The sequence below is a fragment of the Carettochelys insculpta genome, chromosome 3 (assembly GCF_033958435.1).
Source record: "Carettochelys insculpta isolate YL-2023 chromosome 3, ASM3395843v1, whole genome shotgun sequence".
Lineage (NCBI taxonomy): Eukaryota > Metazoa > Chordata > Testudines > Carettochelyidae > Carettochelys > Carettochelys insculpta.
In genome coordinates this window covers 62,461,492-62,487,676 of record NC_134139.1, presented here as the reverse complement: position 1 = coordinate 62,487,676, position 26,185 = coordinate 62,461,492, and the positions used below count along the sequence as shown (strand labels likewise).

The window sequence follows — 26,185 nt, the reverse complement described above, 5'->3', positions numbered from 1 at the left end:
ACTTGTGCATCATTTTTTGACAGGAATGACCAGATGTACATATTCACCTATCCACATTGTCTGCTTATTCACATATGTTTCATCCATATTTGTCATTGGTGCAGACCTTTGGATTTTGCCTCTCCCACCCAAGGTTTCCATTTTGTGTGGGTGGAGGGGGGCACACTCAAATTTTTAATATGACAGATCTATGGTCAGCCCACGCACCAACAAACTGAATACTCAATTCCAGGAGTTGCATGTGAGTTATCACACAGAAAGTAAGATAGTTGGTAAATTCAGGTATTGCTTCTGTTGGCTGTTACGCCATGAGAAGTTGTTTACATTGCCCCGAGGGAGGTACAGAGTATCTTCTTCTCCATTTGAAATAGATACCAGTTTGTCTTTGTTTGCCAGGTAACAATAATAATTCCTAGCTCTTAAGCAAAAAGACAGGAGAGCTCCCAGCGTTAGAGGAATCAGCCAGAGTGGCTTGTATGATACATAGCTGAAATGAAGGGGGACAATTTCAGTGCTGTGCACAGAAATCAGACATTCAGGCTTTGGCTAGACTATTGTTAGACTACTGCTAGACTATTGTGGCTATTTTGGAATACAACTGTATCCCAAAATAGCAACTCCGGGGCTAAACAGAGAAGAGGAGCAGAAACCTTGAAATAGCCCCTTATTTCAAACTTCAGTGCTGTTGGGAGGAAATTGAGTTTGAAATAAGGTAACTCGAAATATCTTACACAATTTGCATTGTGCAAATTACATAAATTATTTCAGGTTACAACTACAGTGTAGCTTCAGAGATTAAGACTAAAGTGCCACTTAATTCCATTCCCTTTTCCCATAGATATTGTTCCCAAATAGTTTGAACTAGAAATCACTTGAAAAGCCATTGGCCTGGCCCAGTAGGCTGAGCACAAACCTGGGACACAGAGATCCCGAACTGTAATCCTGGATCTGGTGTTAATTCGGTGTGTGGTCTTGGGTGAGTCAGCGCCTCTTTTGCATCAGCTGACACATCTGTAAAATGGGAATAATAACACTGACTCCCTTGCCTCACCGTTTGCTGATGCTAGTAAACTCCATTGGCCTGTTTTTTTGAGGCTGGAGCAGGACATTTAAAATCTTGGAGTCAGTCCCCAGCTCTGCCACTGACTCACTGCATAGCTCTGCTCAAGTCACTTACTTTCCTCAAGTGTTTCTAAGCCACTGTGAGATATTCAAAGTGACATTTACTATGGGAGGTATTGGACATGGGTGTCATGTGGGGTATCAGCTCTCTTCATGGTGAGGAGCCCTGCTCTATGGAGTGCTCCTGTGCACATGGGGGTAACCATAAGTGGGTGGGACCTGGGAGGGATGGCGGGGCTGATGAACCATCCTGGATACTCATTTTCTGAATCTACTGGGGAACCACATAAAGTCATTTCCATCTGTGAGCCAAAGTAATCTCTGAAGGGCAATGCAGAGCTTCCATGCTGCTTGTGACAGTTTCCTCTTCACCCCTAGGTATAGCCCCTGTACCCAATCTGGATAAGCAACCTGGGAGCTGGATGTACGCCTACAAAAAATTATTTTTTTTTTCCACAGGAAATTAAGAATGGTGCAAGAGAGGGGAGTTTGAGAATATGCCTGATTTTTATAGCAACCTCCCAGACACACACATGGGCACTTGGCTTTTAATTCCACAGCCTCAGCACAAATGGACCATGACACACAAAGACCCTGGCAGCTGTGTTCGCTGGGTATGGCTACCTTGGTGCTCCAATTGACACACTGAGTGTTGCTGCCACTTCCATCTTCCAGGCAAAAGACGCCCAAGTCCCCTTTAATTTAGGGCCTGATATTGTGAGGCACTGAGCACTCAGACCTCCCAATGACTTCAATGGCAGCAATGCCACGCTCATCTTTTCTAGCAGTAAGACCCTACTCACCAAAGCCTCCAGACATAATTCATGCTATAGCCTGTAGATGTCACTAGGTGATAATAAAACAGCAGTTTGTACGGAATGCTACACAGCCCTGCTGTAAGTTTCACTTCCACTGGACCCCAGCCTATGTAGAGGCTGCATCGCTTTCCCACGTGTTAATGAACTGCCACTAAATCGGGGTTTGTTTCTGTTTGAACTGAACACCCATCTTGCATGTGAGATAAACACACAGATGGCATAGCTCTGTCCTGCCATCGTCTGCAAACACAATGTCAAATGTGCAAAGTACTTCCTGCTCTGGGAAGCTCTCACAGGCCAAGGAGAAAGCCAAGGAGAGGCCTGTCTGAAAGCCAGAGTAAGGCTGCAGAAGCCAGGGTGGGAGGGATAGACACCCGACCGCAATGGTGTCAGAAGGGCTTTGGCTCCCAGGAGCCAGAAATAAGTATAACACCTCCAGGTGCATTGGGGAAGTGCTCTAAGCAGCAGTCTGTCAAACACATCAGAGCACTAGCATGCACTTGCGCGTGCACACACCTCCCTCCTGCTGCCATCCGCTCTGCAGAAAGGCAGAGCGATGTCCATGCCCCATCTCATGCAGCTATTCAAGGAGGTGTTGCTGGCAACACAGCTGGGTCCCTGGCATCCCGCCCCACCCATTCCGCTTGGAACAGGGGCTGGAGTGGAGTCATCATGGCTTTGGCACATATTCCTGGAGCTATGCCTGAAAGGGAAACCATCATGGCTAGCAGTGGAACCTGACCTGTAACTGGCATGATAATATGTATCTCCTTACCATGGGCCTCCTCGCTCCTCCCCCAGGCCTTCCCTCTGTAGGTGCATGCAAACAAGAGGCACTGAGGTCCCTTTCTGTCCAGGAGTGGCCAATCCATTCATGAGGATCCCTTTCCAAACAGGATCTCAGGAACGTGACTGGGGATGTTGTCACCAGGAAACAAAAGGTCAAAAACTCAGGTCCTGATCCTGAGTCTCTTACTAAATCAAAACACACAAGTATTTATCTCACAGTAACATGGATCAGATTCTGATTTCTCTGCAAATTTTCTTTTAGTTCTAATTCCTAGAACTCCCCTAGATACACCCACTTTTTGTACCGCTATAATCAGACTGGTGTAGAAATCATTTATTATGATTTAGTTTATGATGGGGATGAGGAAATAAATATAATTCAAATGGTACAAACCCTGTAGTGTGGATGCAGCTAGATCAGTGTAGAGATACTTATATTTGTACCATTTAGTCCCATAAATTTGTAAACCGACATTGTCATAATGGTACAAAAACTGTGTGTACACAAGTCCTTAATGCAGCTTTGCAACTAATACCATGGCTAGTAAACATGAATGAGATCCCAGGAAAATATTTCCCTTGCCTCCCAGGTAATCCCCCTTCCAGTCTGACTAGTACGGCAGGAGAGAAGCAGGAAAAGTTAGTGACGTGTTTCATTCTCTTCTGGATAAAAGCCTCCCCAATCACTGATGATATCAAACCAGTGCAAGTGTTGACAGGCCTATGGAAAGTTACTATGCTGTTGTTAGGAATTTAGAACAAAAGGCTCATGACTGAGCTTTGAACTGTCTGTGTCTACACAGAGCTCTACAGGCCTCCAGCAAAGCAGAATAAATTCCCGTGGCCTGGTGCCTGCAGCTGAACTTTAAAGCAAAATCAGAGCAGAGGCCTCCTGGAGACAGGCAGGTCAACCGGAACAAAAAAGCCAGTGTTTAACTTTTTTTAACTGTCCCCTATAGCCCATTGGGAAAAAAATCTATTTATCTCACTTGGGGCCATAGGTAACATTGTCATTATGAATTATTTGATTTCCTGTACTTACAGTAGGATGGCACCTGACTAATACACAATCAAGGACAATTTTAAAATGGAAACAAAGGCTTTAAAGTGAAAAAAAAATCAAGTGTGCTTTGCCCTAACCATTTTTTTCCTGTCCACTCCAGCAGTAGGGCCATTTTCCAGTGTAGCTCCATTAACTTCAACAGAGTTGAAATCTGGCATAATGTTGCAGTGAATTAGACCCACAGTCTAGAGCACAACTCTTGAAACACTTCTTAAGCCCACTTTAAAGCACACTAACAGGATTTTCTGCACCTCCCTTCTACCACTTTCCTCACATGTAAGTAGGCTGGATGTGCAACACACTGGCATGGGTGCCCCCAGTACAGGAGAATGCTTGCTGCAGCTTGAACCTCTCTAATCCAGAACTCTGTCATCCAGCAACGTCCATATTCCAGCATGATTTTAGTTAGACGGATGACCACTCATCATGGGCGTGGCCAAGTTTTCCATGGTCCCCTATAGTTTGTTCACAGCCACCTGTCTTGGCTCTGTTTTCTGTGCTGCTATTTAGCTGTAACTTACCCCATAAATATCTTCCCATAAGCAGTGGAAGTGTTGGTAAAGTGCTAGACAATATTGAGCTCCCATGGTCTGGCAAATTCTCTCATTCAGCACTGGTCACATCCCAAGGGTGCCAGACAAAAGAAGTGCAACCTGTACTACTCCTGTCAGTGTTACTTTCCATATTATGTCTCTAGCTCAGGGGGACAGGCCTGTGCTTTTGACACTGGCTGTCTAGGGCTCTAGCCTTTTGACTGGGTTGGGCAGGGATTATTATGAAGTGGGTGCCTCCATGCACAATGCCTCCCACAGTTCCCAAGCATGCAAGAGTGTGTTCTTTGTATGGCAAAGGGCCAAAGGTCCCCGGCCTGTCCACCTCGGGGTCATTAAGGGTACCTCTATGCTGAAATAAAAACTCAGAGCACAGGTAAATTGACTCAGGCTCACAGGGCTAAGGCTGCAGGACTGAAAATAGCCTTTGGGCTCAGGCTGTAGCCCAGGCTCAGAGACTCTCCCTGATCATAGGGACTCAGAGACCAAGCTCCAGCCTGAGCCCAGATACCTGTACTGCAATTTTTAGCTCCTCAGCCTGATCTCTGCGAGCTGGAGTCAGATGAACGGAGCCAGCTGTAGCCATGTCTTTTACTTCAGTGTAGCCATACCCTGTGCAGCTCACATAGACATGCCCAAGCTAGATTTAATCTAGCCATCTTCCAGCCTGCCCTGGACCTTCTGCCCCTTCTGCCCCGGACCTTCTGCCCCTTCTGCCCCTTCTGCCCCTGTTACCTGAGTGAGCTGGATTAAAAGAAGTTTCCAGAAGTGTGTCTACACAAGCTGCATTGACCCCCCCATGGCTGAAGCATTGATACATACAGAAGGAGAGCAAAGGAAGGGAGAATGCAGGAACGTGAATGTGGCTGGGATTTGTGAAGGGGCTGAAGAAAGATCTTTGCATCTCTCCCTATCAGTTTACATCAGGGCCTGCTGCACTCTAGCCCCGTGCACAGGATTTGCTCTAAAACCTTAAAAACCGTTGAAGTCATCTTCCAAATGGATTTGAGGGTCAAGTCGCAAATAGCAGCAGAGAGGTCTAACCTGATTGCCTTCCTCTATCCCATTAATTTTTATGACAAAATTCTGAATGAGATGGGCCATATTGAGCCTCATATTTGAGGCTTTGGTTTTAGTCACTTTGGAGTGATCCCAGCATGACTGGAAGTCATGAGGAAATGTTTTTGTCATGCTCTAAAATCTCCAAAATACTTGAGCCAATTTCGTTCTAATAATTCACCTCTGGGCTTAAGCCGAGCATGGAAAATTACTGCTGCAAAGGAATGCCCATGGGAGATTCAAGCTCCTAAAAAAGGGAAGTCACACTAATGTCTTTTAACCAGCTCTAGTCTTCCCAGAAATTTGTCCAACTGTGCTGTGGAAGCTCAACTCTGGCACATTCAGTCCCTGCTGGAACCAATGACAAGAGTCAAAATGGGTGAGAAGAAGGATGTTAAAATTCATAAGTGAAGTCAGGAAGCTCTGGGAGAAATTAAATAGTTTAAAACAATGTATGGAACAAGAAAAGGGAATTAGAAATGTGGTCAAATGGGTCATCTGTTAATGTGCATGACGCTAAAAATGAAAAAGGGTCCATTGAAATGATTAAGGTGACAGTCAGTATTAAGATGTTTCACTGAGGCGTAAAACCTCAGGAGCAGGACACTGGATATTTAAGTGAATATATTTATGAAAAGCAAAGGTGAAAATCAATAGGGAAATTATATGAAGTTTAAACAACACTTCATGTTTTTTTTCTTGGAGTAAGCCCATAAAAGCTTGAAACCAAACATGCACATAAACACAAACTGATTTGTTTTGGTAGGGTCTTTGTTCCTGAATGCTGCATTGTTGACGTAGTTATTAGTGCAGTTCCTGCTAGGGCCTGTTCTCTTAATGGAATCAGTGCAAGCCTTTCCACTAACTTCAGTGGCTTTGAATTAAGTTCTTTGGTCCTGAACCTGTAGTCCATCTTTATTCAGCTTAAATGTAGGAGTGTGCTTATCGGACTTACGCATGTTTTTAAGTGCTTTGTTGAATGGGGTGGACTTAAACATATCCATTAAGTGCTTTACAGAACAGAGGCCTGGAAAAGATGAAGGTTCTCTCCGCATGCAGTAACAGTCTGTAGATTAAGCTTAAAATGTATATATGAAGTTGAGGTGAGCAAATCCTACCTGCTATCTCCCCATTTAAAAGGAAGCTAAAAAGCCCCTAAAGTTTTTTCCTAATGCTCTACTTTTACCACTTTCATCCTATGTTTCCAGAAGATTTTATAGCCCTTGCCAGTGACCATTTGAGTAATAGTCTCTACCAACACAGCAGCACAGCTCCGTGTCACAGGCAGTATACTGACAAAACAGGAAATCACCTCTGCAGCTCAGCAGGAAGCCGGCCTGATCATCTCACTCTCTTTCCACATGGAAAACCCAGCACCGTCTAGAGGAACTCTGAGTGACGATTTGCCTTGTTTCACTGCTGTTTTTCCTCTAACGTATGGAGATAAAGCTACTTCATTCGACAACTCTGCCCGCCACTATTTCCTGGGATCACTCTGCAATCCATCCATCATCCTGCTCAGGATATTAATTCTCAGTGTCCTGCCTCAGTTTAAATAGCAGACGTGGTTTCCCCCTTTAAATCCAAGTTACATTAAGCCATAACTCCAAACAATCAGTTATTCTCCCCCACTCCCCACATCCCACTTTTTCACTTTTCTTGTTAGTTAGATGTTTGCTGACAAGTGGCAGGCAGAACTGCAGTATTGTTCTCTAGAGGCACCAAACCCAGCACATTTTACAACACTTTAATTTTACCTTATTATTCTCTATTCATACAATTTAGATCTTTTACTGCTATTTCCTTTGTGTTGTCAGGCTTTTCTTTTGATGCCTACATTCACATCAATGGAAACTTCTCTTGGCTGTTTTCACTTCTCACAGTCTCAGTTTTCCTGATAGCAAGAGAGAGAGAGAGAGAGAGAGAGAGAGAGGAATGCAGTTTCCCCAGGAATCCAAAAGTGTTATTTTGACTTTTGACCTGTGAGTGCAACATGATGCCTGAAATATTAACAGGTTGAAAAGGAAAAGGGATTTGGGATCCCTCCAAAAACATAACTGCCAAGGAGCTATTTAGTATGTCATCTTAACTTGTAGCGTGTACCATCCATTGCTGCATAGCTTTTCTTGTGGATGCAGGAAAAAGTATTGGGCACCACTGAAAGGACTGAAGTTTTCTACTAGAATTTCTGTTTTGATCTCCTAGCTTACGTGTTCTTAGATTTTGCCCTTTAGGTATAGCCTGTGTTAGAGTGCAACCTGAACAGTTTGCTTGGATTTATTTTATTATCTAGTGTATAGTACTGTAAAAGCACACTGAGCAAAATGATCTCAGGGACCTATTTTAGAGGCAATACCCAGGAACGTCTGATGTCATAATGCAGTGAGCCGTTTTCAAGAAAGAAAAGTAGTTTGTATTGCTAACTTAGCAACACAGTCTGGCTGGGTTGAAGTAGAATGATGGAGAAGAGTGGTTTTACATTTTGATACACTACCAAGGGCATCATTTTGAAAGGGCAGCAGAGGCAGCAGCCATGCATGCTGGGATGCTGGGATGCTGCTTGCCCTCCTCCCCATTCTCCTGACTGTCAGGGAGTGAGGGGAAAACACATGGCTTGCGTGCATGCCTCTCACTCCTGCCCAGTGCTGAGAGGGGACGAAGGAGTAATTCACACAATCTGTGTACATTCCCCTCGCTCCCTAATAGTTGGATGAACATAGTTGCAACATCCTGGTATGCACGGCTGCTGCCGCCACCTACTTGCTCTCCTGAAATGGAGCCCTTGTACAGTTCCAAAGGTGCTGAGCTCCACTGGCATTCATTTCATTTCAGTAAGGGCTGTGTGAAACCAAGTACGAGTGCCACAGCCACAGCCCTGTATGTTTCTGTTCTTAACAGCTTTGCACAAAACTGTGTTGAAATGTACATTTTGAAGATGTCACAGGACCAGCAGACTGTGAATTTGAGTAAATTTTCCTTTGCTTCAGAAGAGATTCACCCTGCTGACTCCATAGTCATTGCCTAGTGAACGCTGACTGGCATTTTAATAAGGCAGGACCAAGTCACCACACATTGCCCTCCTCCTTCTGCCCTCAGGTGTGGGTGATGGGAGGTCAGGCAGTATCTCTGTGATGGCTGCTGTCCTGTCTGCACAGCTATTGACAGTATGGGTAATTAATGCAGAGGAGCAAAGGGGTGACTTATAGCCCCTTACCTGCCCACACCTGCACACAAGACAGGTTGCAGTCTGGCCTGTAGCTATGTACTATTAGACAGGCAGGCATAGTTATGAATTATGAAAAGGCATGTATATAATCTGGGACTCACTAAATATCTAGAGAGACACGTAGAATCTATTTCCCCTGCACCACTGGCCGAAACCTATGTATTAGCTGAAGCAATCATCTCTCCTTGACTGGGAAATGGCAGAAGTTTCTGCAAAACATTGAATGATGAAATCCTCTGTCTGCAAGAAACATTATTCAGCAGCTAAAAGCAACCAAGGGCCCAGGCGGGCACAATGTCATTGATTTTCACAGTATTGCACACACAGCACTCAGTGCTGTAATTTATCAACTATTTATAGAGCAGTTTGTTTATACCTGTCTGTTTTTGCAGGGGAAGCACACACTAGTAACACAAGCAAATCCAAGAATAAAAATGGAAGGAGGGAATTACAGCTTTTTCTTCAATCTGGAATGATTTTGGATTGTGCCATAGGACACAGAAAAATCAAGCTTTGTTGTGTAAGTGTTGCATCTGACGAAGCGGGTCTTTGCACATGGAAGCTTATGCTCCAAAATATCGGTTAGTCTAGAAGGTGCCACAGGGCTTCTTGTTGTTTGTGTAAGGAACAGGTCAGCAGGAGCTCTATTCTGCTGAGGAATTTGAGAAATGTGTCCTTTAGGGACAATTTGCATGAAAATGCAAAGGTATACATCTATAATGCCTTGCAAACAAAGCCTGATGGGTAGCAGATGAAGCAGTGGGATTTCATCAATTGTAAACAAATTATGACTTTACAACAACACGTTTTGCTATCACCCAGTGTAAGAACTGAGGAGTCTCACCAATGCTTGAAGTTGTGGGGGTACAGGGTGGCCATCATCACACAGGGATTCCCACGTCTGAGCATTGAGGGGCAGCTGGGGGGAGGAGTTATTGGTTGAACCGCTGGGAGTCTTTGGCCAAACTGAGCCTTTGGCCAGATAGCCGTAACCCTGGTTTCACTAGTCCTTTCCCCCACTGTTTAAAGATAGAACTAAAAGCTGGATGCTGGAGTCTGTATTCTTTTGTGTGAGAATCCACCCTAGTGGATACCGAGATTGAGAGCTGAAATCACTTGTGGTTAGGCCCAGACCTGACGCCACAGAGAGCTGAAATCACTATCAGCTGAAGCCACAGAGAGCTGGAATCACCAGATTTTGCCCAGAGCAAAACTCACAATGCAGTGGACAGGCAGCCGAAGGACAACTGGTAGGAGCGACCAGTGGACGGCCAGTAGGAGAAGCAGCAGGCGGCTGGCAGGAGCAAGCAGACTGCAAGACCAGCACAAAGGTGGCATTGCCTCAGGCTCAATGGGGGAAGTCATTAGGGTGACGTATCAGGGTCTGCACTGACTGGACAGAGCTGTAACTGGGGCATTTGCAGTGGGGTGTGGAGAAAGTTTAGGTATGTGAATGGGACCCTTACATTGATGGACTGGTGAGCCAAAGAGACAAAGGACATTGCTCGATCCATTTGAGCTGGAACAGTTACTTGGGGGTTGGTTATGAACTCTGATTGTGGTATTTTCCCAAGCAAATGCCATGTGACTTCTCTGCCTCTTTCATTAAAAGTTTCTTTTCTACACTCAGACTCTGTGCTTGCGAGTGGGGATGCATTGCCTCTCCAAGGTGCCCAGGGGTGCATGAATTTCCCAGGCTACTGGCTGGGGGCTAGAGGCAGTTCTGTGTGAGATGAACGAAAAGGAACCCCTAGATAGGGAACCCGGCCCTGGCTGCTGCCAACTGCTACCAGCAGAAGAGTTACAGTTCCAAAATTCTTCATCTGATTGACTGACCAGTAAGGCCATATCCTGAGCCTTCAATCAATCATTAGTCCAATTCTTAATGTGGCTAAAGCAATCAACTAGGACTCAAGAAATATGGATTCAGCTCTCAACTCCACCACAACTTCCTGTGGTATATTGGGCAAGTCATTTACTCTCTCTCTGCACCTGAGCTATAAAAAGTCTTTTCTGCTTAGATGGGGAGCACTTTGTCTTTTACTCGGTGTTTGAACAGCGTCTAACATCATCTTAGGTAAAGCCTCTAGGTGCTGTTGTTTTGATAAATGAAACTTTTGACAAATGCTTTCTATTAACAAATAAAAATATCAAAAAAACATTGTGATGGGGTGGTATCCACTTCTCACTTGCAGCCCTTGGTAGAGTATGTGTGCCTGTACTTTCTCAGTTTGTGGTGACTCCCATCCGTGGTTTCTCAGGTGGGGTTCCAGTGACTCATCCCTCTGGCCAAGTTACACATGGAACAGAGCACATGCCTTCCAGGAGATATGGTTGTTAAGTTTTCCCAGGCCTAGTATAGGGCCATACTTTCAGAGCTTTGTCTCTGGAGACACTCTTCCTGGGGTCTTCCCTGAGTTCAGTCCTTAATCCGTTCCAGCAGCCAGACAGAAGTTCTTTCTTTGCTCCCCTATCCCCTGCCAGCAGACTATTGTGAGCTCAATCCCAGCAGCCTTCTCGGGGGAAAGCCTTCTCTCCTGCCCACCTGACCCCTGCCAGGAACACCATCCTCTCTCCTCCAGTTCTAGGCAGCAGCTGGCTGACCCTAGACCTGCAGCATTTTTTGTGAGTCTGCTCAGCCCTGATTGCTTGCTCTCTGGTGCCACCTTCATTGGATGCATTCCTACAACTACTCTAGGCCCCTTGGAGAATATTTCTTCTCCTCCTCTCTGGGATGAGGTATTTTTGGACTTAGAGGCCTCCAGGCCTAGTTCACCCAGTCACAGGCACACTTTAGTGAAAAGTGAAACATTCAGTTTTGAAAAGAAGGTAAATTTTCTATCAAAAACATGGTCATTTTGAAATTGTGTCATATAATTAGCTTAATTTAAAAAACTTCATAGAGTATAATAAATCAGGCCCATAGTATTTGATATACATCCACTGTATGGTCAGCTAAAGAACATAAACAAAGTAAAAGGTATCTTGCAAAAAAGAAAAATATGGATAATGGACCAATTCTGGTGAGAAACATCTTCAGCTCCTGCTGACTTTACTGAAGGTTAGAGTACAATACTCTCAGGCTATGTCGACAGTACAGCAATCTTTTGAAAGAAGTCCTTCTGGAAGGTCTCTTCAGAAAGAACTTCTTTTGAAAGAGTGCATCCACACACAAAAAAGTGGATCAAAAGAGTGATCTGCTCTTTTGAAAGACAGTGCCAACACAGCCCCTGCTCTTTTGGAAGAATGGGGCAGGAATTGAAAAATCTGGCACCATGAGGACTGCTCTTTCAAAAAAAAAAAGGGTCTGTGGAGTGTCTAAACACATTTTCTTTTGAAAGACGCTTTAAAAAGGTCTCTTTCTGAAATGAGAGTGGAAGAGGGCTTTCGAAAGGAGCACCACATTCTTTCAGTTTAATTGCGAAAGAAAGCTTTTTGTGTGTAGACTTTCCGCGGGATCTTTCGAAAGAGCCCCCTTCTTTTGAAAAATATTTTGAAAGAACTTGCCAGTGTGGATGCGTCTTCAGTTAGGTTGAGTAGTACCTTACTGCTTGAGTGAGGGCACTGATTTTAATTGGATAACTCGAGCCATAAGTTCGTGCTCACCATGAGGAAGGCCCTAAGAGTTGAGTACGCTCAACGCTTTTCAGGACTGAGCTCACTGAGTAGAAAAACAATTTTTATTGTTTTGTGATTAATAAAATTCATTTTCCATGATATTTTATGGGATCTGAAAAATTGAACAATTTATAAACTAAATCCTCCAGTAGAAGGGGAGGCAAATAGCTACAGTTTCCATACCTAAGTGCCTGTTCCATTAAAGCATATTACCCAGACCAATGAAAAAAATGCATGAATCAATCAACAACAAGGACCTTGATCTCAGACACAGACAATGCTGAATATTGAGATTTATGATCTTACTACCATAAACAATAACAATGGAGATAACATCAAAATAGTGTGAGTTTTTCATTTCTCTTTTTTCCCTGTTGATCACTAGATGTTGCCTTCTGTGTCACCCAGTCAAGTGTCACTGCTTTAAAACACTATCAACATTTGCTTAGTTAAGTTCAGGAATACCTTGAATGCAATAATAAATTACCCCTGTTTGCACCGTGGATTATTTTATCCACACAGCAATGACCTATTACTTATTATCATCCTGCATTTGTTCTCTGTGCAGAACTTCCACTGAAATTAAATTGCCAAGAAATGTACTGTCCTGAATAAACAACAAGAAGTCCTATAGTACTTTATAGACTAACAGATAAATTGGAACATAAGCTTTCATGGGCAAAGATCTGTGCTTCTGTAAGGTGCCACGGGACTTCTTGTTGTTTTTGCAGATACAGACTAACATGGCTAGCCATCTAATACTGTCCTGAGTGTTTCGCATTGATAAGAGTAGATTAGAGGCTCTTTCTAACAGCTTGGGAGAAACTTGTGTGAACCCCAACCATCACATCCATGGACAGTTGCAGAACATGCAGAGGAGCTGTACATTGCACGATGAGACCAATAGTGCACATTGATGAACTACATCTTAATTTTAGGCCATATTCTGTAATGTTCTAGAGATGGGCTCAATTCCAAAGTCAAAGTCAAATGCAAATGTAGATCTGGATTTCCAAAGTTTATGGGTATTTGGATCTGGGGTTTTTGTTTACTCTCATTTCTAACTCAAGCAAAACAATTATGATGGGCAGAAATATTTACAAGGCACTATAGTTAGAATACAGATAATTGTTGTCCACTTACTGGATACAGATATACTGACATGCCTATCATAGAAAACAGTGTGCAGGTACACATGGTAGGAATGTGGAAAACACGCAATGGTAGGTTATTATCATAGGGATGTGTATGCATTTGAAATTGGCTTCAAATATCTGATTCAAATTCAGGTCTGAACTACCCAAAGTCAGAGGACATCGGATTATCCTGGCAGCAGTTAGTGCAACTCAACCAGGTGACAGCACAGGAGGCCAAACCAGACTTCACACTACCATTTTGACTCCCCCACTTACTGGAGCCAGCCAGGCACATATTTGGTTCGGAGCTGATTCAACATATGCTTGGCTGCAGCTGACCTCACCAGATATGTCACAGTCATGCTCCACTCTGTCCAGACATAGTCCCTACTCCAGGGGTCAGGGAGGCAGGAGATGTGGCATAGAACTCAAGTTAGTGATTCCTCTATGCTAGAGAAATACGACAGTTACAACAAACATTAGAGCTGTGCCTCACTAGAGTGGCACGGGCATCCATAGCAAAGACCGGGTCTGTCCCAGTAAAAATCTTAGCACATTCTAAGGCAGAGTCAACAACCAAAGTGGACATTTTAATCATGGGTTTGCAGAAAAATCCATTAAATAAATCAATGTGCGGTATAATCAGTCATGTTAGTTAGCAAAGGAAAAAGATACATAGAAACTGGTATATAACATCCTAACTAAAAACAATTTGGTCTCTTGTGAGACCACTTCCACGCCTCCAGTGTCGAGTGTCTCTCAGAGACCTATTGCACCTGATTGCTCTGGGCAGGGGGATGAACTCGATGACCCCCTGAGGTCTCTTCCATACGATTCTATGGTGGAGAACCGCAGTCTCACTGAACAGGTCAAGCAATCCGATGGAGTTAAACCAGAGGCAAAGCCAACTTTCAGGAAGATGTGGCAAGACATTCAGAAGTTTGCATCTTTGCTGCTCTTTATTTAATCTGTTAGGATTGGTGATTGGAATCTGAACCTTGCAGCACTAGCAGACTTGTGAAATCCTTCAGTGCTTTAGAATTAACCAACTATTTTGTGATGATTCCCTGGTACCTCCCTGGGAGATGGGGAGGATTTTGAAAAGGAAATTAGGATGTTTCTGTCTCTCAGACAAGTAAAAGTTTCTGCAGGTTGAACCTCTCTAGTCCAGCACCCTCAGGACCTGACCGGTGCCAAATCATGAGGTCAATATCGTCTAGCAGCATTACCAACACATCCACTGCTTACCGAGCTCTTAGAAGACATTTAGGGGTAAATTAGGGCTAAAAATACCATCACAGAACACTCAGAGCCAGGATGGGTGGCTATAAACAAACTTTATGTCACCGGGGGAAACAATAAGGTGGCATCCAGCTAATTCAATCATGCCAGACCATGGATATTGTTGACCAGAAAGTGCCAGACTGGGGACATTCAACCTGGACGCTGCCAGATTTCTGTGCCCTTTCAGAATGTAATGCTACAGGCAAGTTGTCTGGAAAAACCAAATCATCTTACTGGGAGACATTTAAGCCAGCGTCCAAAGGCTTCTTCTTCTCTCTTCTGAAGGTGCTGGAGAAGCCTGAGACAGTCACTGATGAGGTCACAAATGCACTGGAAACATTCAAATGCCACAATTACTACTTGAAGACCAACGTTACAACACTTACAGAATTCAGTTGGTGGATGTTTTCCAAGAAGCAGATAACAGAGAAAAATTGCTACCAACAATGGATGCATTTATACAGCTATCAAGAGGGCAACTTATCAAGCAATGGAAAGGCTCCAGCATTATCAAGCACATGCAAAATATCCTTCCCCTCAAGCATGGGTGGTCTCAGAGGACAGACTGATCATACCAGTTAGGCTTGAAATACCATGCTGTCCTGAACCAATCCTTCAGCTGATGAAATGCTCATATGCAAAGACCAGACCCTGCAACTGTTTGGTCAGCTGCTTCTCTTGTACAGAGACACACGAGTGTGTCATGGACAAGGATCAGTGTGACAATGAGTCAAGTAGTGGCACTCTAAATAAAGGTGATGCTAAGGATGACTGATAAATTTTTTCAGTCCAACACAACAAGGTTAACATCCATATATGTTTACCTAAGATCCATGGCTTTTTTATGCAAGCAATGCATCCCTGTGTTGAGAAATAGTTGTAAAAAGCTTATAAAAAATTTCTTGAATGCATCGCTACACAGTTGTTTGAGGTTTATCATGTTTGGTACCATTTTGCTCAAGGGAGAAATGGCAGGCAAGAAAGCTCAGGCACCTAGCTCTGGCTCTGTAGATCACAATGTTGTTTCTGTGATTATTTACGGGCCTAAAAAATGAGGCGCTGTCATGCTGTTGAGTGTTGCATCAGGTCAGTCCCTTCATAGATACTAGGAACCTAAATACCCTTGAGGATGTGGGCTCTCCGGACCCTCCCAGGTTGCACCTGTTCAGATACAGAAGAACTGACACTCTTCCATAGAGGGAGCACACATAAGCTGCGTCTACACGTGCACGCTACTTCGAAGTAGCGGCACCAACTTCGAAATAGCGCCCGTCGCGTCTACATGCGTCGGGCGCTATTTCGAAGTTAACTTCGACATTAGGCGGCGAGACGTCGAAGTCGCTAACCTCATGAGGAGATAGGAATAGTGCCCTACTTCGACGTTCAACGTCGAAGTAGGGACTGTGTAGACGATCCGCGTCCCGCAACGTCGAAATTGCTGGGTCCTCCATGGCAGCCATCAGCTGGGGGGTTGCGAGATGCTCTCTCTCCAGCCCCTGCGGGGCTCTATGGTCACCGTGGGCAGCAGCCCTTAGCCCAGGGCTTCTGGCTGCTGCTGCGGCAGCTGGGGATCTATGCTGCAGGCACAGGGTCTGCAACCAGTTGTCAGCTCTGTGTATCTTGTGTTGTTTAGTGCAACTGTGTCTGGGAGGGGCCCTTTAAGGGAGCGGCTTGCTGTTGAGTCCGCCCTGTGACCCTGTCTGCAGCTGTGCCTGGCATCCCTATTTTGATGTGTGCTACTTTGACGTGTAGACGTTCCCTCGCTGCGCCTATTTCGATGTTGGGCTGAGAAACGTCGAAGTTGAACATCGACGTTGCCGGCCCTGGAGGACGTGTAGACGTTATTCATCGAAATAGACTATTTCGATGTTGGCTGCACATGTAGACGTAGTCATAAAGTCCTGTTGACACCATTCTTGTTTCCTCCAAGAGGTTGTTCTGACTTACCTTGACCATCAGAAATGAACAGTGCTGCTTCAAGGATCCCAGTGTAACAAAGATATGCCTGAAGATTGGAAGTCAGGCCTCCCAGCTTAGCAGCACAAAGTACTTTCCTGTGTTGGCTTTTCTTTTAGCTAAGGAGGACCTGCCAACATCTCCCATGTTACCTCTATAGGTAAAGTTACCTCTATAGGAAAAGTTACCTCTATAGGAAAAGATTGGTGGCTAACATAGCAATGAGCCTGTTTCCATTGAGATTTGCTAATCAGTACTAATTTCCCCCACTGCTTCTCAATGCTTCAGAAACTACTTATTGAAATTCTACTTTTCCCATTTTACTGGAATCCAGCACTGCTGCTGTCACACCTGCCAACTGGGGCAGCAATGTTACTGTGATAAAAATAGGTCCAATTCTATCCCAATCTTGCTTTCCTAGGGAAGAACGGAACTCATTAAATAATTATCAGCTCTGACAAGAAAGTAGCTGGCCAAACACTTGCTGCTAATCTAGGCATGACAGCAGGAGTATACCTTTCAAAGCAGCAATTAGCTAGATGAACAACAACATAAGTACCAGACAATGACATGGAAATTATTGTCCCTAAAGGACAGATGCATTATATGCAGGATTTAGCGTTTGTGAGATTTTTGAATGCTACTTTCCATTATATAATTACACTCTTCTGCTTCTCCCTCTTTTCATTTTGTTCTCTCTGTACAGTAGATGGAGGGGGACAGAGAGAGAGTGCACAGAAGCAGGTAGGAGTGAGCAATGAGAGGGAAGTGACAGAAGCTACTGTAAGAACACCGCTATTTTCATGAGTTAAGGAGCTGTGGAATGGGGAGACACCGACGTCAAGCATTCCCAACTCATGAAAACGTGAAGTCTGTTATGCAGCCCACCATTATTTCATATTTGTGAGTTCTCCCAGTAGGTGTCTGCAGAACAAGGCAATGATGGTCGTGAATGCCCAGAAATAAAAGGCCTGATCTTCATCTAGAGCAAACTGAAGTCAAAGGAACAGATTCACACGAAAGAGAATCTGGACTAATAATTATGGATATATATATATCAGAGGGGTAGCCAAGTTAGTCTGTATCTTCAAAAACAACAAGAAGTCCCATGGCACCTTATAGAAAAACAGATATTTTGGAGCATAAGCTTTCGTGGGCAAAGATCTGCTTTGATATGTTTATCTTTAATTGGCATTTTGCCACTAACAGCTATATTTTATAATCTATTGTTCTATATGCAAATTTGTAATGTAATGTTGTTTGTTAAAGCACTTTCTCCTACGTGTCCATAATCTGCCTGAGATCATTTCATGATGCTGCAAAATTGACATTTGGTTGCATGCTGGTAAGGGGATGAGATGAGATTCTAAGCTACTTGTCCTGGACTGAAAATCAAAACCAGGCAAACCATCTACCCCAAACAACCCATGTTACAAGACTGATAATTACAGCGAACCGGTAATCAACCCCCACTCATACTGCAGCAGTTGTTATACTGCATGAAATAAATCACAAACTGGAGACGTTCACTGCTAATAATAAATGGAAGAGAGAAGACCATGAGCTCATGTGCACCGAAACTAAATGCAGCCAAACTTGACTTAAATGGAATTCTTTGTATGTACATAAGTGCTTGCAGGATTTCAGTCTTGCCTTGGAACACTAGAATAAATTCCAGTGGAGATGGATTAGGTGGCAAGGTTTAAGTCAAAGTTGTATGCAGTTTATCATACGTGTCTGTAATTTATTCTGTGGTTATCACAGCTGCATATTTGATGTGGGGCAATAGATATGCACATGTATATCCATATGCATTGCCAACCTTTTTTGCAACGCAAGCTACACAATTACTTCACACGGAGATTCTAGGCTATACTTGTTCCAGGACTGCTTGTCTGTTGCTAACACACTGATATGTCTCAGGCTAAAAACTCATTCTTTGCTTGCTTGCCGGTTGAAGTTCCTATCTTGCATTCCCTTTTGGCAGAAAATCCTATTATTCCTACTTTATGCTAGCCTAGACCCTTTGTCTCTGTACCTATGAACCTATGGCAGCAAGAGGAGCAAACTGAGGGTATGTCTACACAAGGAAATTAAGTCAAAATTATTAAAGTCAACTTTATAGCACTAGATTTTATAAAGTCAGAGTTGAGTGTCCACACCTGCTCACAAAGTCAATGTAGTGTGTCCCCACTACATTGCCTAAGTTCAACTGTTGCAGCATTGCATTGTGAGCACCTGTCCCCCACTTCTTGCAGCCCTGTTGCATTTTGGTTTTTTTTGTCAGTGTGCTTTGGGAAAAAATGCACCGCAAGTGCTTGTGGGTGTGTGATATCATCATCCCAGAGTGCATTTCCCTCGCTCCCCCCGCTGTTGAAAACAAATGCCCATTTTTCCAAAGCCTGCCCCTGAATCAGGATGCTGTGATGACGGCCACCATCAGAGCTGGCTATTTATGTGCCAACCTGCCCGGAGCACAGTAGATGGGCAAAGTTGAGGAAGTAGCACAGGATAGTAAAGTTGAGGAACGTGCAACCCTTGAGAGTGTCGTCAGTCCCACATATTAGGGCATCTGTGCTCCAACTGACTGTACCATGTTAACAGGACCTTCAGTTTTCCATTGGTGAAAGAACACCTTTCATGGTGCCAGCAGCACATCAGGGAGCTGTTTCCCCCCAGAAGAAAAAGGTAGCAAAGAGGACACTGTCCAGCTCCCCCGAGCCATCTGTTTTGGGACGTGAGAGTACTGTAGCAGTGTGTCTCGACTGGGGAGTCAGCCGACATAGATGAGGCTGGGGGCCGGCCCCTGAAAGCTCAGCAAGCACCTGTTAAAATGGTGCTGTCTGTCCTCTCTAGACAAAGGGGCCAACCCACATAGATGTGCCTGGGGCCGGCCCCTCCAAAGCTCAGCCGGCAGGGGCCAGCTGAGGCACATGTTAACATGGTACAGTCTACAGAGTATAGATGCAGCCTCACTGGGAGAGCCTTCACCCCCTCGCATGTAGCCATACAGGAGCCCGCCAGCCCCCAAAAACCTTTACTGCGGGGGGAACCTTCCTCCAGGCGATGGTCCCCCGATATCTTTGCAGCGGGGGGAGCATTCACCCCATGCAGGCCAGGACATACTGCTGTCTGGAAGGGATGGTCCACCCTGCACCATTGGTACATGGTGTGGTGGGGTGGGGCTGGAGCCCTGACTGCATGGTGCCAGTGGGGGAGGGGGACTGGCCTGTAGACATTTGAAATACAGAAAAGAAGTTTCTTGACCTCTCTTACAAGCAAGACCCCCACAGCCTAGCCTCCAAGCGGTGTAGTGGGTGGAGGCTAGCCTGCCAGCCACATGATGCTTGTGGTGGGGCTAGCCCTGTGGTGACTGCATGTCCCCTGTGGGGAATGGAGGCTGCCACATATAAATGTGAAGTGCAGAAAAAAAAGTATCTTGGTCTTTTCTGCTATATCCTGTGCAGGTAAGAAGCCTCCACCCTAAGCAGGATGTTCTACCCCCACTGTCTCATGTGCCACTGTCTGGTCCTCACAGCTCAGGCACCACATGGTGGGTTGGGGTGGGGGCTAGCCCACCAGCCAAACTGAGACCCCCCCCGCCAGCTTTCCTGATGGTTCCATGCTGGGGCTGCCTAAAGTGGCTGGATGTGATCGACACACTGACCATAAAAAAATGAATTCAAAATGCCAGGGTTCCTGTTTCCTACTTCTTGCACACCTGGGCTATGTCTACACTAGCATCCCTCTTTCGAAAGAGGCATGCAAATGAGGGAAACTGAACATGCAAATGAGGTGCAGATTTACATATCTAGCACTTCATTTGCATATTCTTCTTTCAAAAGAGCTTCTTCCGAAAGAAGAAAATCATCGTAGATGCAACTCTTTAGAAAGCAATCCCCCTCTTCGAAAGAACCCTTCTTCCTGTTTTTTTTTAAGGGAGAAGGGTTATTTTGAAGATAGGGTTTATTTTCGAAAGAGCCAGGTCTACACTGCTTTTCTTCTTCTGAAAGAAGGACATTCAAATTAGGAACCAGATATGTAAATCTGCACCTCATTTGCATTTTTATTTTCCTCATTTGCATGCATATTTCAGAAGACGAATGCATGATAGTGTAGACACAGCCCTGGAGAGCAGTGGAGATGGAGCGATAACCAGAAAGGACACCTGGAGGGGCTTTGTGGGATAGTTTAAAGGCTAATAAAATTGATCTTAATAAAGCTGCAGTCTCCACCTGTATAATTCAGCTTGAAAATTCAACCTCTCATGTTACTACAGGGGGAAGTCAGCATTACAAAAGCTCACATTATAGCCCCTTAAAATTGACCTGTTGAGCACTGGGGTGTAGACAAATAATTTATAAAATCGACCTTAGACCCTTAAACTTGACTTAGTCGCCTAGTGTAGACCAGGCCTGAGGCAGCTGGCTTTGGACTGCTAACAGTTTGAGAAACAGCTCCTGTGCAGAGGGACCTCAGTGTAAAACATCTTTATTTTGTCCAGGGTTCAAGTCCCTGGTCAGGAAAGAGTTGCTTTTCTCCTCTGCTGCAAGGCCTGGGGCTGTATGCATTACCCTTTTCTAGGCATCTAGATTTTGGTCACTTCAGACACGGGTTGGGAAAAGGGAGAGCATCCATTTAGAAATATTTAACTGCTGAAAGACATGGTGGCAACGGGGGATGTGTAACACCTTTATTGGCTGGCACACAGAAATAGCACTTTCCTGGTATTGTTTGGCACTCACTAGAGCTATTTTCAGTCTCTGCATCAGCACGCAGTGGGCCCACGTTTCGGCCTGGTCTACACTGTACAATCACATCATAATTAGGCTGTCAATGTAATTATGTCAGTATCTACACTACAGCCTTCCTCCCACTGCTATAAATTCCCTACTACACCGACATCATACGACAACCTCCATGATATGCATAAGGCTGTGTCGGTGGAGTGAGGGTGATGCTGTATCTTTGTTGATACTGCACCCTCGCATTGGCGGTTGGCTGTCTTGTCAATTTCACAGCAACTGGCAAGGCTCCCTGCCACTCCCTGTGGAAAGCGTGTTGGAGGGGGAGCAGGAGGGGAGTCTGAGAATACAGGCCAGATAAAACCACTCAGTAGGAGTGAGAAGCCCATGGTAGCTTCCCTGGGCTCCCTGAGGGGAACAGGAAGGAGAGAAGCTCTGTGCAGCTTCCCCCACTTCGGGAAGGAATGGAAGAGGAGAAGCCTTCCATAAGTCCAGGAGCCTATGGGGCAGCCTGGCTCCTGGCAGAGAGCTGCCAACAGATCTGAGAGACCAGGCTTTTCGCTCCCCACACTGCCCTTCTTAGGTGGGTGGAAGCCCTCCTAGTGACAGTGGCTTGGACATGCACCACAGCAATAATTACTGCAGTGGCCATAGGTCAACCTGACATAGTCCAACTTACGCTTCTAGTGTAGACATCTGTGTACAACTGACTTCTGAATTTTCTGTTTCCAGTAATATATGACCCTTGCTTATTTACAGCAGGTGTGTATGAATAGCACTAGGCACCAGCTTCAAATGAGGAGCCAAATTCTGCTCTGGGTTTCAAAACTCTAACATCAGGAGGAAATATTTATCCAGGTTTAAGAACAAAATTTGGTCCTTGTGTATTTATACAATATGTCATTTCACTTCAGAACACCATTGTGCAATATATGGACATAGCACTCACAAAAGCAGCACAAAATACTCTGCACCACTGTCAACTAAAATATTTTACCTTACGTGCCTTCAGCTTCTTCATCAAGTTGCATGAATCACTTCACAATCCTTTCAGCGATTTCTAAAGTAAAAGAAATAAAGTCATTGACCAGAGCATGGGAACTAGGTTTTCATTTGAATGAATTAATGGAAAGCACAGCCTCCACATGTCCATTGTGTGGTGTACCCAGGCTGCCGGCGTGTCGAAAGGTATAGTTGTATCCAGGCCTCTACACTGTCTCATTTTGGAGTGGGTACCAACAGAAACAAATACTTCAATCCTGCTGATATAAAAACAATCAAATTGTGCGCCAATGTCTATCTAGTTGGCATGAAAACCTGAGCTTAGGTTTATTGCATTCAGCTTACATTAAAAAGCTGTATTTCAAGCCACTTTCCTGTTTATCATCTTAAAAATGGGAAATTGCTAACTGAACAAAGTCAGTCACCAAGGCCGCCAAGCTAAGTTTGCTGTGACATTGATGAATATTCAAGCCAATGTCTTTCAAACGTTATTGTGAATCACCTTTCCCTCCTTCCTTCCCCTGCTTCAGTCATCTTGCTGGCTCAGAATTTTCACCTTTGTCTCAGACCTCAGCTGCCTTCAGTTTATTGCATATGATTGCTATTGTCTTTGTCTCTTTTATCCGCTTCGCTGTGTCTCATTTTCCTAAAGTACCTGGCACCCACTTTTCCATAACATTGTTCCTTTGTTTCAGGAAAACATGATTTCAGGAGGCAGCAGAAATATGGTTCCAAAGGACATAAGGTGACATCCTCTCTCACCTGATCTTTATTCATATCTGGTTTTAATTGCATTTTTTTCCATTTCTCAAGCACTCTGCAACTCCCTTCCTCCCTGACAGGAAGGCGCATTTTATTTCTCATAAAAATGCTGTCCTACTGATCTTCTATTCTTCAGAAGTTTCAGAGGCCCTTCTGTTACCTATTGGTTTTCTCATGTGGGTTGACCTGTTGGCCTTGCTATAGTTTATAACTGTTTTGACATTTTTCCTCTTTCCTAAGTTAGGCTGGACTTTCCCCCTGCTGTCATTTCTAATCTCTGCTGTCATTGTCTTCGGCATGAATCTTCCCAATTTATATTTTTAACTGCGTGACCAATAGCTTTCAATGTCTGAGCTGCTATGGCTTTCTTGAAATGAATGTTCCCAATCTAAGATTAAGTCTTTGTGCCTGGCTCACACATAAACTTACCTGCCGAATTTAAATAGTTCCATTTCTTGTCAATGCCATCTGTGTTCATTTCTACCAGGTCAAGGAAAGGACGCTATTATAGAATTATTGGCAGATACCTTCTTATCTCTTTGATGAATTGAAAAAGCCTCAGATCACTGAAATAATACAAAATGTCAGTTACTTTTGCAGATGGCATGTGATTTTCTGTGTATGTTTTACTCCAGAAGGCACAGTGCCTATTGTACATTCCATTTAGATATCAAACACAATGGCCCTGCAGCTGAGTGCTGACATACCAGTGAAGTTTAAGGCAGCACACACTTGCACATGAAACTGTAGATTAATCGGGCAGAGAAGTATCTTTTTTTTAACTCGCAAAAGATGGCACATATCTTCGCTTGTGCTACAGTCCAAATCTAAAGTTCAGCTAGCCACAGGAGTTACAAAATCCGCACGCAGGAAGTATCTCAGAAACTGCCAACTCTTATGAAACACTCCTATAGAATTTAATACAAAATCGTAAGCTTTCTATGGGTTTTTTGAACCATACTATTACAGTGATATTGCTGCAAAAGAATTCACTGCAATAGTACAAAAAAGGCTATAAAGAATATAGTTCTATATAAGTATTAGGATCATTTCTGTAGACCCCCTATTACATTTTTATAGAATCCTCAAGACAATTAAGTTATATAGCTCTTTTTTTATAAGAGCCATTTTCTGATATTTAGAACTATGTCTACACTGGAGAGTTTTGTTGACAAAACTGGCATTTTGTCAACAAAATTAGCATTTTGATGAAAAAACCCACAGGGCGTCCACATTCACAAACCTGTGTCCACACATGTCCCTTCCTTTTGAAAGGGGCATGTTAATGAGCGGGTTCGAAAGATGCTATCTGGTGATTGGAAGAGCTTTTGAAAACTGGGGGTGGGGTCCTTTCAGAAGGTCCTGTCTCCATGGGCGGCATGTGATTCGAAAAGCCGCACTTTTGAATCGCCGCAGCCGCCATAATGCTAATGAGGTGATGCATATTCATTGCAGCTCCTCATTAACATCTTTCAAACCTGCTCATTAACATGCCCCTTTCAAAAGGAAGGGGCACGTGTAGACCCAGCCAAAGCGTTCTGTCGACACTAAGTCAACAGAACACAGCCCTCTTGTCAAAGGCGTTCAGCCACTTCCCCATGAGACAGAACACCTCTGTCAACAGAAAGCCAGTCTGGATGTTCCAGGGGGCCTTCTGTCAACACTGGGCAGCCCTGTCTGCTGTGCTTACCGTTGGCCATTTTGTCGAGAGAGTGGCCAGACAGTCTGGCCGCTCTCTGTTGACAGAGTGGATCGCTCTTTTGATCTGCTTTGCAGTCTGGCCCAATCTGTCAATAGAAGTTTTGTCGGAAGATCACTGTAGGCTAGGTGGGTGGCTTTCTGGACGTCTTCAGGGATAGCTAGGTAGCTTGTTAAGGTTTACCTGGGGAAAGCTGGGTTTGTGGGTTTGTCCAGAGGTAACTGGCCAGTAGATGAGACTAACTGTAAAGATGCTTTTTAGGAGGAAAGAGAGGATGGCAGCTGAAGGATAAGAGAAGCTGAGTTTATGGAGGTAAAGCTGGACAGACAGCCTAGGGCCAGTACTGGTTCACTCACCTTCCACCTTCACCTCTGCTTGCAGCTGCTTCGGTCAGCACTACATGATTACCCTTTCTGGCTGTTCTTTCCTCTTTATGGTCCAGCAGAATAAGAGTACCCTGTGGTGTCATTGACCACTAGTTGCTGACCCAGCTGAATGCCTGACATCTCAGGAAGACTGCAGGCACGTCAGTGTCAGGCAAGACATTTGTCATATCTGCACATGATGTAACGCCCTCTCTGGGAGCTCAGAAGGTATTGCCGTGCTCCTAGAAAGTCAGAGCGAGGAATGCAGATATTAACAGAGGTCAGGTGCCCACACAGTATGAACGAATAGATATTCACCGTGGTCCTGATTTGTAGATAAAAAGACTTCAGTTTCCACCAGCATTAAGCTTAAAAATAATGAATAGGACAATATTATAGATACGGGAGATGACACACTTAAGCAACTGGCATGCAGATGCTTGCCAGCATGATGGGCCTAAACTCAAATATGGCCATGAAACCAAACCTGGAGAAGAGAGAATAATCAACAACAAAAATAAATTTCTCCCCTTCTGTAAAGAATTGAATTAGGTCAGCAGTTGCTCTACTTTTCTTTGAAGTTAGTAACTTGATATTATTTCATGTTATACTGATTACTTTACCATTATTATTTCAACACAAAAGGCCAGGCCCTAATGAGATAAGGATACAATGATTCCACAACATTGTTTTAATCTTTTTTGTTAAATAAGCAGTACCATAGTGTGAACAAACCTACGGTATAGCTCTAATTATTGTCTTAGATTAGTATCAGACCAAAAAATCCTACAGTCACACAGCAGAAAAAAAGGCTAAATTTAAATGGAACTTTGGGGTCTAAAAGCCACTGATAAACTATGTTATGGTGTCACTGGATTCACTAACCAAGAGTTGACAAACAGGAATGCGTCTCAAAGTTTGCCTCTTACTGTAAACTGAATGGTCACAGAAAGGTCGCTGTGTTAGTCTGTATCTTCACAAAACAAAAAA

At 44.2% G+C, this 26,185-nt stretch overlaps 1 long non-coding RNA gene across 1 annotated transcript; it reads right to left on the bottom strand.

Moving 5' to 3' along the window:
• Nucleotides 1–22,364: 22,364 nt before the first annotated feature.
• On the bottom strand, nt 22,365–25,292 carry LOC142010303 (uncharacterized). Its single transcript, XR_012644762.1, has 3 exons — nt 25,187–25,292; nt 23,561–23,697; nt 22,365–22,427 (listed from the first exon to the last, which is right to left on the bottom strand). It is a non-coding gene; the product is annotated as an uncharacterized LOC142010303 (long non-coding RNA).
• Between the last annotated feature and the right edge of the window lie 893 nt (nt 25,293–26,185).